This window comes from Sus scrofa, chromosome 7 (assembly GCF_054392235.1).
Source record: "Sus scrofa isolate SSC_HxYL_T2T_F1_AM1 chromosome 7, Sscrofa_HxYL_maternal_Yorkshire_Landrace_v2.0, whole genome shotgun sequence".
NCBI lineage: Eukaryota > Metazoa > Chordata > Mammalia > Artiodactyla > Suidae > Sus > Sus scrofa.
The window spans coordinates 14948667-14967179 of NC_139389.1; the positions used below are offsets into that span (position 1 = coordinate 14948667).

The following is an 18513-nucleotide window of genomic DNA, read 5'->3' on the forward strand; positions in this document are numbered from 1 at the left end:
TTCCAAATGATAATTGCTGATAATTACTGAGAAGAGGAAACATTCAGACACTTGAACGTTCTATATTCAGTGTATTATACATTCATCTCAGTAGACATCGAGTGAGAAAATATGGATGATTATGAAACAAGGGAATTAACTTCAGATTTCCAAAACTATTCCTGGCTATCTCTTGATATCAAAATCTCTAGCCAGTCCAGGTAGTTCTTTATGGATAAATCTATGTCACTTGACTTAGCATTGTCTGTAAAGTAAAACTAACCACCTGTAGGGCACAAGTTGTTTAGGAGATTCCTAGAGGCTTTTTTTCATTGTTATTCAAGTTATGTGTACTCCTTTCTTAGTCAAGAATTATTCATAGTATTCTGATCTTTATGGTTTCTTTCCTTCTACTGACTTTAGGTCTTGTCTGTTGGTCTCTCTCTAGCTACTTTAGATGTAAAGTTAGCTTGTTTATTTGAGCTTTTTCTTGTTTCCTGAGGTGGGCTTTTTATTGCTATAAACATTTATCTTAGAATGGCTTTTGCTGCATCCTGTAGGTTTGGGAGTGTCGTATCTTTGTTGTCATTTGCTTCTAGGTATTTTCTAATTTCCTCTTTGATTTCTTCAGTGATCCATTGGTTGTTTAGTGGCATGTCGTTTAGTCTCCATATGTTTGTGTTTTTTGCAGTTTTTTTCTTGTTGTTGATTTCCATTCGTATAGCATTTTGCTTGGAAAAGATGCTTGATATGAAACCATGACTCGAAAAGACACATGTACTCCAATGTTCATTGCAGCACTATCTGCAATAGCCAAGACATGGAAACAACCTAAATGTCCATCGACAGAGGAGTAGATCAAGAAGATGTGGTACATATACACAGTGAAATATTACTCAACCATTAAAATGAATGAAATACTGGCATTTTTAGCAACACGGATGGACCTAGAAATTATCATGCTAAGTGAAGTCAGTCATACAATGAGACACCAACATCAAATGCTTTCACTGACATGTGGAATCTGAAAAAAAGGATAGAATGAACTTCTTTGCAGAACAGATACTGACTCACAGACTTTGAAAAACTTATGGTTTCCAAAGGAGACAGTTCGGGGGTTGGGAGGATGTGCTGGGGTTGTGGAATGGAAATCCTATAAAATTGGATTGTGATGATCGTTGTACAACAATAAACGTAGTAAATTCGTTGAGTAATAAAAAAAAATTTTTTAAAGAATTATTCATAGTAAAAGAAGATGCACAAAATAAAATTCAGGGGAAGAGAAGTATGTCTGGTTCATGGCCAATGAGAGTCTTCTTACACAGAAGCAAGGACAGTGAAAGCTTTAGGTGAAACTGACACACCTGACTGCTTTCTATCTTTTTGAACTTTCTCTTTTCTTCTCCAGAGCTCTTCTCTTAATTCTCTCACCACATTTTAGAGTTTCTTATATTAGACTTCTTTTCTCTACCCAGATATGATATTCTCTAACATTTCATGTTTTACTCACCTCCCCTTTATTTTCTACCCTTGGATATTTAAATTTACTTCCATGACTAATACCTACACTCATATCAATTGTACTGAAACAATTTATTCTCTTTTCTTTGTGAGACCTCCCATTCATCTACACACTTATGGCCTTCAGACAGTTTCCTCTCACCAAATTTAAAACCAAGCTCAAAAATTTCATTGTCCTTAGCTTTCATCTCTCCATCTTTGTCTCTGAACACAATTAATAGCATCTATACCTAGTCTACAAACTGAACTACAAACTTGGGATCATTCTGTCTCCTCCACTGAACTCTAAGCGGCATGATTGAAAGGACTTTATTTTAGTAACCCTTGTACACCCAATGCACAGCAAAGTACTGCTGCACATTGCAGGTGCTTAATAAGTATATAGTCAATAGATTCATACATTATTTATTTTTTTTTTTTGTCTTTTGTCTTTTGTCTTTTTTGTCTGTTGTTGTTGTTGTTGCTGTTGTTGCTATTTCTTGGGCCGCTCCCGCGGCATATGGAGGTTCCCAGGCTAGGGGTTGAATCAGAGCTGTAGCCACCGGCCTACGCCAGAGCCACAGCAACGCGGGATCCGAGCCGCGTCTGCGACCTACACCACAGCTCACGGCAACGCCGGATCGTTAACCCACTGAGCAAGGGCAGGGACCGAACCCGCAACCTCATGGTTCCTAGTCGGATTCGTTAACCACTGCGCCACGACGGGAACTCCCCAGATTCATACATTCTTGACTCATTCTTTTCCTCTACACTTACTGTCCGTTTGGTTACCGGATTGTGTAGTTCTGTGCTGGAAGCACTGCTGGAGCTTCTTCTTTTTTCTCCATTTCTAGGGTCTCTGCCTTTGACTTCTTTTTTCTCTGCCTTTTATGTCCTCTCGTGGTAGTCCATCGTCCCTAAGAGCTACCTTCCCAACACAAATTCTGAGCATGTCACTCACCTGTGGGATAAAGTCAGTTGGCCTTCCACACTCTTCAGCCAAAGAGTCTAGCTTAGGACCATCTGCCACTTCTTCAATATAAACCTTATACTCTAGCCAAATGGATTTGCTTCCATTCTTAAACACAGTGCTAATTTCTCTATTTCCTGTAGATTTTCTCATGCCTTTCTCTATGCTTGGAATGCCTTCCACTCCTCTTTGTCTCATGGCAGGGGGACTCAACGCCATCTCTTCTGTGACATTTTCTCTGACCTTGGATTCTTCTTGTGTGTGTGCCCATTGCAATTTGTTCAGCATCGTCCATTTTGCTGCTATATTGTGAGTTCCTTCAAGAAATAGCCATGCCAAATTCATTCTTCCTCCTCCTACTGTCAAGAGTGTAGCATATAGTGTCTATTCAGACTATGTTTCAAAGTGAGTCTTTGTCTGGAGTATTGAGAAGAGAAACCCTGAATTTGAACTGAATATGAAGTGAAAGAGTGTTTCCATCACGATGGCATAAATGACTAGTTTTCAAAGCATTGTTACTGTTAAAACCCAGGTCTGCAATGGAACAAGGCAAAAGGCCAAGAGAAGAGACAGCTAGAAGTTAAGAGTTTGTTTTTGTATTTGTGAGAATTATTTGAGCAATTTTACTTTTCTGACCTTGGACTATAAGCTTCCAAGAAGTCCACCTACACATGGTTCCCTGATGAGGTCAGCATGAGGCACACTCAGAGTACTTGCCACAGTTGTTTATCTAAGCAGGAGCAAGTAACAACTGGTACAGTTTCAGCACTACAGTTAAATGAAAAATGATTTGGCACAGACTTCAAACTACGTTAGCATAATTGGGCACTGAGGTAGGGCTTGGAGCAGACTTTATTCTACTTTTCCTTCTGGAAATTATTTACTTTTTCTCTATTTACAGTGTGTCACAATCCTCTGAATAGGTAGTAACAGGTAGGTGTATACCTTCAGAATATGTCATTATATCTATCTATCTATACTTCCTTCATTCCATCAGCAAAATAAACTGATCTAGGAGTTTCATATTCATCAGACTTTAAATCAAACAGTTTTCAAAAATTTAAAAGAGCATAGCTTGCTTGAAATAATACTATGTCTTTTGAAGATCTTTGAATTGAGCCCATGTATACAGACAAGAAAGGGTCATAGTTGTATTTTTGCAATTTTAACTCACTTCTGCTATCCTTTACATTTAGCCCCTCACAATATCCCATATCTAATATAACAAGTGCCTTGCATTTACATCAGTTTGTATGCTTTCTTCAGAAAGACCTAATAAAGAACTCTATCATGTGATCGGAAATTGATGTGTGAAAGAGCATCGCGTTCAGTAGATACATAGTAAATTTTTTCTATTTGAATAAATGAATAACATAAAGAGACTTAGCATCTTTCACTGGGGATCTGGGGCCTGAGAGTCGCATGGGAACCTTGAGGTTCACTGTTAAGCCACAGTCCTTCTGCCACATCAGGATGGGGGAGGAGTCAGCATTCATAGATATGGATCTCTGCCAGACATAATCTCTCCCCACTATCAGCCCTGATAGAACTTAAATTTGAGTCCTTTAAGATATATGCTATCCTCTCACAATTGGAGAAAGATGTAAAACTCAGCTGACAAAGAAGCACATTGATTTAACATTATGATAAATAGGAATTAGTAAACAGAATCAGAACTTTCCATAAAGATTTTTTTTTTTTTTGGTTGAGTAACATCATCTGGAAAAGTGAGGGTGAGAACAAATATACCTAGAGAAGATGGAGAAATTCCAACTTGAAGAGAGACAGTGAAAGAAGAGGTAAACAAATGAAGATAAACTGATACCGATGATAAAAATAATGATATTAGTAACGATAATAATTTGATGTTATTATATGTCAGATTCTGCTAACCATTTTTCGTAGGGTTATCTGATTTAATCCTCTGAAAGAACCCTAGAAGGCAGGTAATATTATACTCATTTCGCAAATAAAGGTTATTGATGTTAACTTGACCAAGGTCATGTAGTTTAAGAAGTGGTGCAGCTGGAACTGAAACTCAGATCTACCTGCCTCCAAATCCCATGCTCTTGATTCAATGCTCTATTTATGTAGGGCTCTTCTGGTAGAAAGTTCTTGGATGTGTCCTCTCCTACTCCAATGCCCACTGTGAAGCATAATACAATTTAATGACAGTTGTGGCAAGGCTGGACACAGGCAGAAATTAGTTTGGTCCTAAAGACTCTAAACAAAATAGCATTTCACATATCTGATTTGATAGCTAAGAATACCTTACCAGTTTGTGGTCATGATGGGGCACTTATATGAATTCCATGGATAGGGCAAATTAAAATTTGGTTTGTGATTGGCTGCAACTCCACTGGCCAGTTGACATCATCAAAGGAAATCAGTGATCCTAGCTGTAAATTGAATGTGGCTTAGAGGTGCTTCCCTCAACTAGAGAAATTCTCCAGTTAGATTTGCATTTAATATTAGCAATCACATTAGATTGCCACTAATGATAACCAACTAGATATTCACTATTATTATATACTAGTATTATTAATGAAATGTAGGCTAGATATTTATTCACTCAGAAAACAGTTATTGAGCTTTCCTGTTGACCAGGCACAGTTGTAGTTTCTGGGGATTCAGCAGCAACCATGAAAAACAAGGTCATTCCCTTGGCAGAGCGTGTGATCCAAGAATTACATTAAAAAGACAAGCAAATAACAGAAAATATCAGAGAATTTTGAGGTGATATGAAGGGTTATGGACAGGCAGATACTTTCAGTTGTATGGCCAAAGACAGCCTCTCTAATAAGCTAATGTTTAATCTGAGGTCTCTATGACAGAAGGAGGAAGCCGTGATGAGATCAAGGGAAGAGTCTTCATTAATGTTGTGTTTTCATTTCTGGTGCATTTGGTTGACTATCCTGGGAAGCAAATCTCCTGTTACCCCATTATCTCCAGTCAGAACTAATCCAAAATTAAATAAATTTCCCAAGTGATTCATATATATCAAAATTTGAGAATGTTGCTTGGAGGGCTGAGAAATCTCCTTGCCTTCTTTCCATTGACTTGTACCTTCTTGCAATCTGACTTATACTTTCACAACAAAAATTACTAAACACTCAAAATGAATTTTAAAATCCCCAAATCTCAAGTATATTCATTAAATTTAATAATAAGGCAGTAATTTAATCTGGGTGATAAATAGTCTAATTTGTCTGTAATAAGGATATAAGAAGGTAGGAGACCACTCCTTCAAATATCCCATGAACTATAGCTGCCCATCAAATGATCTGGAAATTCTAAAGTTGCTTCTTCTATTCTCCCCAAGTCATTGATGATTAATTGCACCTTCATGAGTTTTGAATAAAGAAATACTATTAATTTGGCTTTATAGGGGACTTATAAAATAGTGAAAGAGTCAAAGAGACTGATGAAAGGAAAAGATTAATACCCATGTAGTGCCAAGAGGGTGACTAATGCGATTACTTCCTTATGAAGCTGTAGCTCTCAAACTGTTGATTCTAATTTTAACAAAACAAAGCAGATTTGAAGCCCATGCATTGACTTTCTGCCCAAGAATATTTGAATATTCTTTTTCCTGGAATTAGAAACTTTATTCCAGTAATGAGGTGAGCTTTCCCTATGCAGAATTAGATAATTATCGTACTTGTGAGCAAATTGGCTTTAGCCACAATGAATAATACATATGGGCACAGAGACTAAAATGTTACTACACAGTACTTTTTATTTAGTATGGAAATACAAATCGAGCAGAAGTATAAAAACATAAGGAATTCATTTATTACTGCCATTTTTCCATATTAATACTTTTGGAGTGATGAGTGGGTTTTTTTGTGGTACTTAATATGCTTTCTTAATTTGGATTCAGTGTGTTTGCATTGTTTTTGTCTTTTGTTTCTGTTTTCCTGAATACAAATACATATCTATTTGCACCTGTCTAATACTGAAAATGTGTTGTTCAGTTAACTGTTGTATCCTCAGTAACCCTCACTAGGATTTCTTTTTTTTATCATTATTATTAGAGTATAGTTGATTTACAGTGTTGTGTCAATTTCTGCTGTGCAGCATAGTGATCCAGTGATACATATACATTCTTTTTCTTGTACTATCTTCGATCATGTTTTATCCCAAGAGATTGTATATAGTTCCCTGTGCTGTACAGTAGGACCTCATCTCTTATCCTTGTAAATGTAATAGTTTGCATCTACCAATTTCAAATTCCTCGTCCATCCCGCTTCCTCCCTCCTCCCCGTTGGCATCTACAAGTCTGTTTTCTCTGTAAATTTCTTTTTAAATATAGCAGTTTCCATTAAAATAAGTGTTTCATTTTGAATCAAAGATATATCTAAAAATGTCTTTCAGCTCTTCCTCAGAGACCTCACCTGCCAATCTTCAATACATTCAGAAGGATTCCAAAAGAAAAATAAAGAAATATGAAAACAGAGTTACCCTTATAAGATTAAGAGAATAGATAAAAGACTCATTTGAATGCATGATAAAATAGGCATTTAAAAATCCCTACTGTCAATAGCTGTAGAACTACAACTTAAAAGTATTATTGTCTCTCACATTTCTGTGAGTTGACTGGGCACAACTGAATGGTTCTTGCATGGGGTCTCTTAGGCAGTCACCTTCAGACTCATTGGGGCTAAATGACCAAGTTGGCTCACTCCCATGGCTGGAAATTTATGCTGGTTACTGACTGGGAGCTGGTTACTGGCTAGGAGCATAAGCACACTCTCCATGTGACTTGGTTTCACTGGGTCCCAAAAGCAAGGGTCCCAAAAGACCAAAAGTAGGCGTATATTAGACACTATTACTGCATAACCAATTACCATGAACTTGGTCATATAAAAAGCATCCATTTGTTATCTCATAGTTTCTGTAGGTCAGAAATCTGGAAACATCTTACTTAGCCTGATCTTCTGCTCAGGATCTTAGAAGGCTGCAGTTAAGGTGTCAGCCAGGACTACAGCCTCATCTGAGCTCAGTCACTGTTGGTAAAATTTATTTCCTTGCAGCTGTAGGACTAATGTAGAACTCCTTCTTTAAGACAACAGGGAGTATATCTGCATTCAGGGATGGTCTCAACCTTTTTTTAAAGAAAAGCTTTATTGAAATATAACTCACATCCCATACATTTCACTCATTTAAGATGTGTAATTCAATAGTTTTAATATATTCACAGAGTTTGACCATTATTACAATCTAATTTTGGAACATTTTTGTCATCACCAAAGAAACTGTGCCCAATAGTAGTGACTCTCCATTCCAGCCTCATCTCTAGCCCTATGTAACTGCTAATCTATTTTTGGCTATTGATTTTCCTCTTCTGGCCATATATTTGGAATCACCAAATACATGGTTTTGGTGACTGGCTTTTTTAACTTAGCATAATCTTCTCAAAGTTAATCATGTTGTATCTTGTGTTAGTACGTCATTCCTTTTTGTGGCTGAATAACATTCCTTTTTATGAATATACTACCTTTTACTCATCTATTAATCAGTTGATGATGTTTTCTTTGCTTCTGCTTTCGAGATATCGTAAATAATGCTTCTATAAACACTCATGTAGAAGATTTTGTATGGACATATGTTTGCATTTCTGTTGGTTTTATATGCAGGGGTGGAATTGCTGGGTCATATGGGCATGCCAAGTTGAGTAGTTTGAGGAACTGATAAATATTTTCCGAAGTCTATATCATTTTACTTTCCAACTAGCAATGTACAAGTGTTCCTATTTCTTCTCATCCTCATCAATACTGTTGTTGTCTGTCTTCTCTATTATACCCATCCTAGTGCGTATATAATATCTCATTGAAGTTCTGTTGTCTCATTTCCCTAATGAGTAATGATGTTGAGTATCATTTCATGTATACCTTCACTGGGAAAATGTCTATTCAAACTCATTGCTTTTTTTACTAGGGCAATTTGTATTTTTATTATTGAGCTATAAATGTTCTTTTATATCATGGACACAAGGCCTTTACTAGATATAGTTTGTGAACATTTTTCCCATTCTATGGATTGACTTTTCACTTTCTTTATTATGTCTTTATAATCACAAGGTTTTACTTTTGATAAAGTATGATTTGTCTGTAATGTCTTTTGTCACTTATACTTTTGAAATTGTACCTAAGAAATTAATGCCCAATCCAAATTTGTGAGATTTGCTCCTATGTTTTCTTTGAGTTTTATACCTTTTTTGTTTTGTCTTTATTTATCAGTTCCTCAAACTACCTAACTTGGCATGCCCATATGACCCAGCAATTCCACCCCTACATATAAAACCAACAGAAATGCAAACATATGTCCACACAAAATCTTCTACATGAGTGTTTTTAGAAGCATTATTTGCCATATCTGGAAAGTAGAAGCAAGGAAAACATAGTGTTCTGTCAATTTTCTACAGCACATCAAAGTGACCCAGTCACACATACATATATACATTCTTTTTCTCACACTATCCTATATCATGCTCCATCATAAATGACTAGATATAGTTTCCAATGCTATACAGAAGGATCTCATTGCTTATCCATTCCAAAGGCAATAGTTTGCATCTATTAACCCCAGATTCCCAGTGCATCCCACTCTCTCCCCCTCCCCTTTGGCAGCCACAATTCTGTTCTCCAAGTCCATGAGTTTCTTTTCTGTGGAAAGATTCATTTGTGTCATAAATTAGAGTCCAGATATAAGTGATATCATATGATATTTGTCTTTCTCTTTCTGACTTACTTCACTTAGTATGAGAGTCTCTAGTTCCATCCACATTGCTGCAAATGCGACTATTTTGTTCTTTTTATGGCTGAGTAGTTTTCCATTGTGTATATATACCATATCTTCCTAATCCATTCTTCTGTTCATGGACACTTAGGTTGTTTCCCTGTCTTGGCTATTGTGAATAGTGTTTCAATGAACATAGAGGTGCATGTATCTTTTTCAAAGAACATTTTGTTAGGATATATGCCCAGGAGTGGCGTTGCTGGGTCATATGGTCATTCTATAGTTAGTTTTCTGAGGTACCTCCATACGGTTTTCCATAGTGGTTGTACTAATTTACATTCCCACCAACAGTGTAGGAGGGTACCCTTTTCTCCACACCTTCTCCAGCATTTATTATTTGTGGACTTATTAATGATGGCCATTCTGACTGATATAAGGTGGTACCGTATAGTAGTTTTGATTTGCATTTCTCTAGTAATCAGTGATGTTGAGTATTTTTTCATGTGCCTGTTGGCCATCTGTATATCTTCTTTAGAAAAGTCTATTTAGGTCTTCTGACCAATTTTCAATTGGGTTGTTGGCTTTTTTGCTGTTGAGTTGTACAAGTTGTTTGTATATTCTAGAGATTAAGCCCTTGTCTGTGGCATCATTTGAAATTATTTTCTCCAATTCTGTAAGTTGTATTTTTTTTTCTTTTTGGCTTCCTTTGCTGTGCAAAAGCTTGTCAGTTTGATTAGGCCCCATTGATTTATTTTTGCTGTTATTTCTGTTGCCTTGGGAGACTGACCTAAGAAAACATTTGTAAGATTGATGTCAGAGAACTCCCATGTTCTCCTCAAGGAGTTTGATGGTGTTGTGTCTTGGGTTTAAGTCTTTGAGCCATTTTGAGTTTATTTTCATGCATGGTATGAGGGTATGTTCTAGTTTCACTGATTTACATGCTGCTATCCAGTTTTTTCAGCACCATTTGCTGAAAAGACTGTCTTTTTCACATTTTACATTCTTGCCTCCTTTGTCAAAGCTGAATTGACCATAGATGTCTGGATTTATCCCTGGGTTCTCTATTCTGTTCCATTGATCTGTATGTCTGTTTTGGCATCACTACCACACTGTCTTAATGACTGTGGCTTTGTAATATTGCCTGAAGTCTGGAAGAGTTATGCCTCCTGCTTGGTTTTTGTTCCTTGGGATTGCTTTAGACAAACAAAAGAAATAAAAAGTATCCAAATTGGAAGAGAAAAGGTAAAATTGTCACTCTATGCAGATAACATGATACCGTATATAGAAAACCCTAAGGAATCCACACAAAAACTACTCGAACTGATCAATGAATTTAGCAAAGTATCAGTATACAAAATTAACATTCACAAATCAGTTGCATTTCTGTATACTAACAATGAAATGTTAGAAAAGGAATAAAAAAATATAATACCTTTTAAAATTGCACTCAAAAAAATTAAATACCCGGGAATAAGCCTGAGCAAGGAGATGAAAGACTTATATGCTGAGAACTATAAAATATTAATCAAGGAAATTAAAGAGGATTCAAAGAAATGGAAAGATATTCCATGCTTCTGGGTTGGAAAAATATTGTAAAAATGGCCATACTACCCAAAGCAATCTACAGATTCAATGCAATCCCTATCAAATTACCCATGACATTTTTCACAGAACTAGAACATACAATCCAAAAATTTACATGGGTTTTATACTTTTAACACTTATATTTAGATCTTTTATCTATTTTTTTGTTTTTTGTTTTATATATCATGATTTTTTTCCCATTATAGCTGGCTTATAGTGTGCTGTCAATTTTCTACTGTACAGCATGGTGACCCAGTCGTACATACATGTATAATTCTTTTTTCTCACATTATCGCACTCCATCATAAGTGACCAGACATAGTTCCCAGTGCTACACAGCAGAGTCTCATTGCTAATCCATTCCAAAGGCAACAGTCTGCATCTACTAACCCCAAGCTCCCAATCCACCCCACTCCCTCCCCCTCCCACTTGTTATCCATTTTGAGTTCACTTTTGTGTATAGTGTGAAGAGGTGTCCAACTACATCCTTTTGTATAGATACTCAGTGTCCCAGCACCATTTGTTGGAAATATGGAGCCTCTCTGAACGGGCTTATCTGATTAAGGTTGACTTAACAGGGATAACCCCCACCCTCTGATTAACTCAAAGCCAACTTCTTAGGAACCTCAATTACATCTGCAAATCTACTCACTTTTTCCATGTAAGGTAAGATCCTTCATAGTCACAGGTCCCACAGGAGGGTATGGTATAGGGCATGCACTCTAAGGGGTGAGAATTTTGGAGGAAATCTAAGAATTCTGCCTGCCACAGGAAAACAGCATTGTCTTATGGTTTGAACTTGGAAACTGACATAGCATCATTCCCATTGTATTCTATTGGTCAAGCAGTCACAGAGCTTACCCAAATACAAAAGAGAAATCATATACTCCACCTATTAATAAGAAGAGACTAAAAATTTGTGCCTATCTTTAATTTACCACAACCCGCTGCCATAAAAAGCAGCATTAGATAAGGTTATTAAAATATTTTGCTTCTAGTTTTCTTTTTTCCTATCTCAATATTCTAAAGAACTCTTAAAAGCAAAAAGATAGTATCCAATAGAAAAATATAGAACAGAGTACAATAACTACATAAGTTCACATCTCTAGGAGGAAATAAAAACCCAGTTCTAGGGAGTTCCGGTCATGGCCCAGTGTAAACAAATCTGACTAGGAACCATGAGGTTTCAGGTTCGATCCCTGGCCTCACTCAGTGGGTAAAGGATCTGGCATTGCCATGAGCTATGGTGTGGGTTGCAGACGTGGTTCAGATCTATCATTGCTGTGGCTCTGGTGTAGGCCAGAGGCTACAGCTCCAATTTGACCCCTGGCCTGGGAACCTCCATATCCGTGGGTGTGTGTGGCCCTAAAAAGACAAAAAGACCAAAAAAAAAAAAAAAAAAGCAGTTCTAATGACACTTGAGTGAGATTTTCTATTAGTTTGTACTTAGCAGATGAATCTCCTTGTCCACATTTGCTATATTTCCTTCTTGGTGAGAAACAAGTGGCCCATGACTAACCTTGGGAAGATGATTCAAATCATATACAGAAACAGTTTTCTCTGAATTAATTACTCCAAAAAGACTTGATTAGAGCTTAAAGAGAAGGTCTCATTCTGAGTCTCAAGGAAACATTTATTAATTCACATTTATTTCCACTCTTCCAGGATCCAAGCTAGTGCTACCAACAGCTCTATCCCCACCTACATTACAGTTTCTTCCCTCTCGGCTTAGCTCTAAGGATGTACATTTGAGTAATATTTGCCAATTTTTCTTAAGGTATCCAGGAAAAATGAGATATACATCAATACACTAATTTCACAGGTAAAAGCGTCTTGTAATGGCCAAAATGTTCCCCAAAGCTTATCCTCTTGCATGAGGAAAATCAAAGTTTTCCCTTACTTCAAGCAAAATGTCTGTATTACTCCATTTCTGCAGCATGTTATTAGGCCTATCTTGGATATATAAGAAACATACTCTGGAAATATATGAAAACCAACTTCCTTTCTCTCTTGTTGTGATCCAAAAGACAAACTGAATTGGAAATCTGGAAATCTGAAAATCTGAAGCAGGTTGGTAGAATACTACATAGAGGAGTAATTAGGATATTTAAAAGGTTGTAGGGGAGCTCGCATTTTGGCTGAGTGGTAACAAACCTGACCAGTATCCATGAGGATGCAGGTTCGATCCCTGACCTCACTCAATGGGTTAAGGATACATCATTGCCATGAGCTATGGTGTAGGTAACAGATGTGGCTCAGATCCTGCATTGCTGTGGCTGTGGCATATGCTTGCAGCTGTAGCTCCAGTTTGACCCCTAGCCTGGGTAACTTCACATGCCATAAGTGCACCCCTAAAAAAGTGGGAAAAAAAGTGTAGATTTCACTCTCTTGTTGGGCAAGAACATACAATTGTATATTTTAACCTAGGCAAAAAGAAGTAAACCTAGGATTAAAAAAACACCTAGTTGGGTTCCAGAGCAGTTTCTAAAATTTATCATGAGCACATTATTCCACATTTCTGAGTTTACCTTTTCATTTTTATAAATGATAATAATCACATCTGTACCACCTCCCTCAAGAGCTGTATTATAAGAATCAAACAAAATATGCCTATATGGCATTAAGATTCTTTTGAGCAGCTTTGAGAAACCAAACTTAAACTAGCTTGAAGAATCAGATAATTTCCTATTACATGACTTCAGAGATAAGGCTAATTTCCTGGTTGACTGTCTCCTTAACTCTGTCACATCATCAGGAACATCATGTGAATGTGTTTTCTGGGGCCAGGGATCGAATCCAAGCTGCAACTGCAACCAGAGCCACCGCAGAGATCCTTAACTGGCTGTGCCACAGCGGGAATGCCCACAGTGATCTTTTATGTTGACAACAGATTTGGCTTAATCCAAGGGCTTATTCTCCTACTCATTGTTGTTAAAAAAAAAAAAAAATTCCTTACCTCTTTTGTTTATACCTAGTGGGAAAATAGACGTCTTTCATTCTAAGCCTATCCCATTTCTGGTCCAATAACAATGACCAGCAAATGGTGCTCTGATTGACTGATACCTGGATTCCTTTGGAAAAGGAAATACAGGGAGAGTATGGAAGCTGAATAGGCAACACAGTATCCAATATAAACTGAGAAGTCACTTTTTAAAAACACACTTTAAAAATATACAAGAAGATGGTTTAAAATTGTATTTTCTTCAAAGGCGTCATTTTCTCTTCCCCCTATTACACTGATGTTCTCCTAAATGCCTTGATGAAGGTTGCACAACAGTCTGAATGTAGACAATACAACTAAATGATACACTAAAAAATGGTTAGGATGATAAATTTTGTTATGTGTATTTTAACGGTTTTTAAAAAATGTACTGAAATGCTTACAATTTTGCAATTTTGCTCCTAAATTTTCCAAAATTTCTATATATGTAACAAGACAAACATGAATTTAACACAATATCTAGCTCAGGTATTATCTGGTACATGTTAAGCTCTTCAAAAGAGAGTTTGGTTTCCTATTCTACATCTGGTGGAATTTGAAAGTTCTCACCAAGATTTCTACTAATTCTTAGTAGTGAAGTTTGCTTCCACTTTTCAGTTCCTGTGTTGAATTATTCCATGTTAAGAAATTTTTTACACACCCTCAAGAAAGCTATGTCCCTCAACACTCTATCTACCTAGACTACTCAATTTCACAAACAAAATAAAGCATTAAAATGCCACACAGGCATGCTTATTTAGAGAGTTAACTGAAGATTTTGGAGAGATGGGAAGTGGGGCCTGTTTAGATTTACAACCAAAACAACTTCAAATCGAATATTAGGCACCCAGCTCTTAAAGTCATTTCAGTCTTTCCATCCTGATCACTTCACACCTGTGATACCCCAGCCTCACACCACATCCAGCTCATGCTCGCTCCTCTCTCAATTTTTCCACACTCTCTCTGGCATCCTCTTCTCTCACTCAAGGTTCCAAATTATTCTTTATTCCTACAAGCAATTTGTATCTCTTTAACCCCATCCCTAAATCTAGCTCTAAAACCCCAGGGGCTCAGCAGGACTAAAGGACCCTTCATACATACCCTCTGCCTTTTAGAAGGCAGTGGTGATCATGACAGGCATTTCCTGCTTCCCAAACAAAATGACAGAGCCCCAACATCTTTCCTACACCACCCCATCTTTCTTCTCACCTATCTAATGTGAACTGGATTCACTTACTTGAAAACAGTAGGACAGTCTTATCTGCGGCTTCCTACAGAGAGGAGCAGTTATCTGACACCGCCCAAGGTCTGGTTGTAGAATTTGGGAAACCCTTAATTTTCAGGGACACTTGTAGAATCCACTAATTAGGTCCTCCTCAAAGAGCTGGGACTGATATCAGCATAAACCCACTGCAATGAGCTCTACTGGGAAATGCAAGATATTCTCCTCCTCCTTACTTGAATTCTATGGCGTTCTCTCAAGCCTTGAAAAAGGGGTGGAGGGGGATAAGAGAAGAAATATCTCTTTAGCTAAACAAGTTACTATGTAAAGCAAGATTCACTCATCTCAGGTGTGTCAGGTTCTGTGAGGAATTAGTAGTTAATGTTTATTGTAGGCTCTAAACAGTAAAAGAACTCCACATGTAGGAAATGATGTTTTCAAAATCAAGGCACAAAACAATTTGAGTTTCTATACAAAAGCCTGGCTTGGCTTTTGCTACCTGTTTGTTCTGAAGAAACTTGAAAATGTTTTAAGTAATATTTTTAAATTGGTGTAAATGGATGATTACTGATCTTTCAATATAATAATTTAAATTCCGTAACAACAAACAAACACACATTGTGTGACTCTGATAGCGTGAGGGAATTACTTATAAAAGATTTTGCATCAATCATTCACTCTTTCCTGATGTCTGTTCCATTTATTCATCTGTCCAGAAATTGAGTGATTAATCTGTTTCCTTTCACCTGCTGGCATAACTCTCCAAAGTTGTACATGTGATGTTGTTGTGTATGCAAGACAAAGCAAGAGTAATGTAGAGGCAAATGGTAGAAATCACCAGAAAAGTGAATGGAAGAGACTATGATTTATTAACACAAGAAATCAGAAAAAGAACCCACAGTCCAAAAATTGCCAAATGGATCATTCTGAATGATATGTTAACATAAAACTGTTAAGCCTTCAAATCAGAAAAGAGATAAGAATTTAAGAATGGAGAGGAAATTATCTGAGTGTATGTAACTTTTCTGTTTTGGCGGCCAGAAGAATAGTCATATTGTTCCTAATATTGTCAACCATTAACAGTCTGAAGACTGTCTACCTGCATTCAGCAAAAAGGACTCTAATTTATGGAAGTGATCAAAACAATATGATTAGATGTGAAAATGATTGAGCTCTGCACCAGGAAACCAGATTCTAAGGCGAGGGTATCACCAACCTATTCAGAGACTTAATGTCAGAGTCACTTCATTGTACCCAACCATTCCTTTATTTTTTTAAAGATTTTTATTTTTCTGATGTACAGCAAATAGACCCAGTCATTCATATATATATATATTCTTTTTCTCACATTATCCTACATCATATTCCATCACAAGTGACTTGATATAATTTTCTGTGCTATATAGCAGGATCTCATTGCTTATGTACTCCAAATGCAACAGTTTACATCTACTAACCCCACCAGTTCATCCCACTCCCCATTGGCAACCACAGGTCTCTTCTCCAAGTCCATCAGTTTGTTTCTTTTCTGAAGATAGGTTCATTTGTGCCATATATTTGATTCCAGATATAACAGATATCATATAGCATTTGTCTTTCTCTTTCTGACTTATTTCACTTAGTATGAGAGTCTCTAGTTCCATCCATGTTGCTGCAAATGGCATTATTTTGTTCTTTTTTATGGCTGAGTAGTATTCCATTGTGTATATGTACCACATCTTCTTAATCCATTCATCTGTCCGTGGACATTTAGGTTGTTTCCATGTCTTGGCTATTGTGAATAGTGCTGCAATAAACATAGAGGTGCATGTGTCTTTTTCAATGAATGTGTTGTCAGGATATATGCCCAGGAGTAGGATTTCTGGGGTCATACAGTCATTCTATAGTTAGTTTTCTGAGGTACCTCCATACGGTTTTCCATAGTGGTTGTACAAATTTATATTCTCACCAACAGTGAAGGAGGGTTCCCTTTTCTCCAAACCCCCTCCAGCATTTGTTATTTGTGGACTTATTGATGATGGTCATTCTGATCAGTGTGAGGTTGTAACTCATTGTAGTTTTGATTTGCATTTCTCTAATAATCCGTGATGTTGAGTATTTTTTCCATGTGCCTGTTGGCCATCTGTGTATCTTCTTTAGAGAAATGTCTATTCAGGTCTTTTGCCCATTTTTCAATTGGGTTTTTTTGATTTTGGTTTTTTTGTTTTGTTTTGTTTTGTTTTGTTTGCTGTCGAGTTGTATAAGTTGTTTGCACATTTTAGAGATTAAGCCCTTGTCTGTGGCATCATTTGAAACTATTTTCTCCCATTCTGCAGTTTGTCTTTCCATCCATTTCTGTGTTCATTCAACAAATACATATTGAATGCTTATTAGTATGTGCTAACAGAAATGACACATTCTACATTGTAACAATTAATTTGAAATGGCCAGTGGCCTCAAATAGTTCTGAGTCTAGAAGGAAAGACAAATAACAGAAAAGTTTGCAACATGCCTTTAGTTTTAAGGTAGCACTGTCTACCAAGTATTGTTGTAGCAAAGAAGGAATCTTGCTCCATATTCCTAACTGTCAAAGAAAATATCACTGAAACAGTTCAACTTAATTATTTAAGTCCGAATGCAAATACACCATTAAAGATGAAGTTTGAGGTCAGCTGTAAAAGCCCACCCAGCCTGCTTGAGTGGAAGGGGCTGAATCTCCAGATTCATCCTCCAGCAGCTGTGTCTGGTGGGTACCATAGCTCATACATGAAAATCCTGAACTTTTCAAGAGCCTACAAAATAATTTTCACCTTGAAAAGAAAAAAAGCAAAAGACTATGTGGAATACAATTATTTTTAATTATAAAATTAAAAAATTATGTTTTAAATCCATACAGTTATTTCACTTTATCCATTGCAACTCAACAGGTCTGATAATATATAAATTATGTTTGAAGTGAGCTGTGTAATTTAACATATTTGAAATAATGTGGCTGGGGTAAGTCTTGGGGTAAGAGTATCCAGGACTCGCAAAAGTCTTTGAATAGTCCCTGCAAAAATAGGCATGGATTCAAATTCTGGTTCAGTCACCTGTTGATTAGGAATTTGAGAAACTGTGTTCAATGTCTTAAGCTTTAGTTTAGTATTCTATTACATGGGACTAATAGTATCAAACAAAGTATTATAATGTGGGATTTCCCATTGTGGCTCAGTGGTAATGAACCTAACTAGTATCCAGGAGGATGTGGATTTGATCCCTGGCTTCACTCAGTGGGTTAAGGATCCAGCATTGCTATGAGCTGTGTTGTAGGTCACAGATATGGGTCATATCCCACATTGTTGTAGGGTAGGCCAGCAGCTGCAGCTCTGATCTGACCCCCAGCCTGGGAACTTCCATATGCTGCAGGTGCAGCCCCAAAAAGAAAAAAAAAATTATAATGAGTAAAAAAATACTTCATTACATTGAAATCGCCCAGCACAATGCTGGCACATATCAGTTTTTCAATAATTATTTTATTACTTTTGTTTTCTTCCCTATAGAGTCCCCAAAGGCACTGCT

General features: G+C 36.9%; 1 protein-coding gene and 1 long non-coding RNA gene across 15 annotated transcripts in view; one reads left to right on the forward strand and one right to left on the reverse strand.

Moving 5' to 3' along the window:
• The window catches only part of LOC110261733 (uncharacterized), a 1083992-nt gene that overhangs the window by 785896 nt on the left and 279583 nt on the right, over positions 1-18513 (forward strand). The gene's annotated exons all lie outside the window — the stretch shown is intronic.
• LOC146401208 (uncharacterized) overlaps positions 1-18513 on the reverse strand; it is a 268508-nt gene that overhangs the window by 22987 nt on the left and 227008 nt on the right. The window lies entirely within an intron of this gene.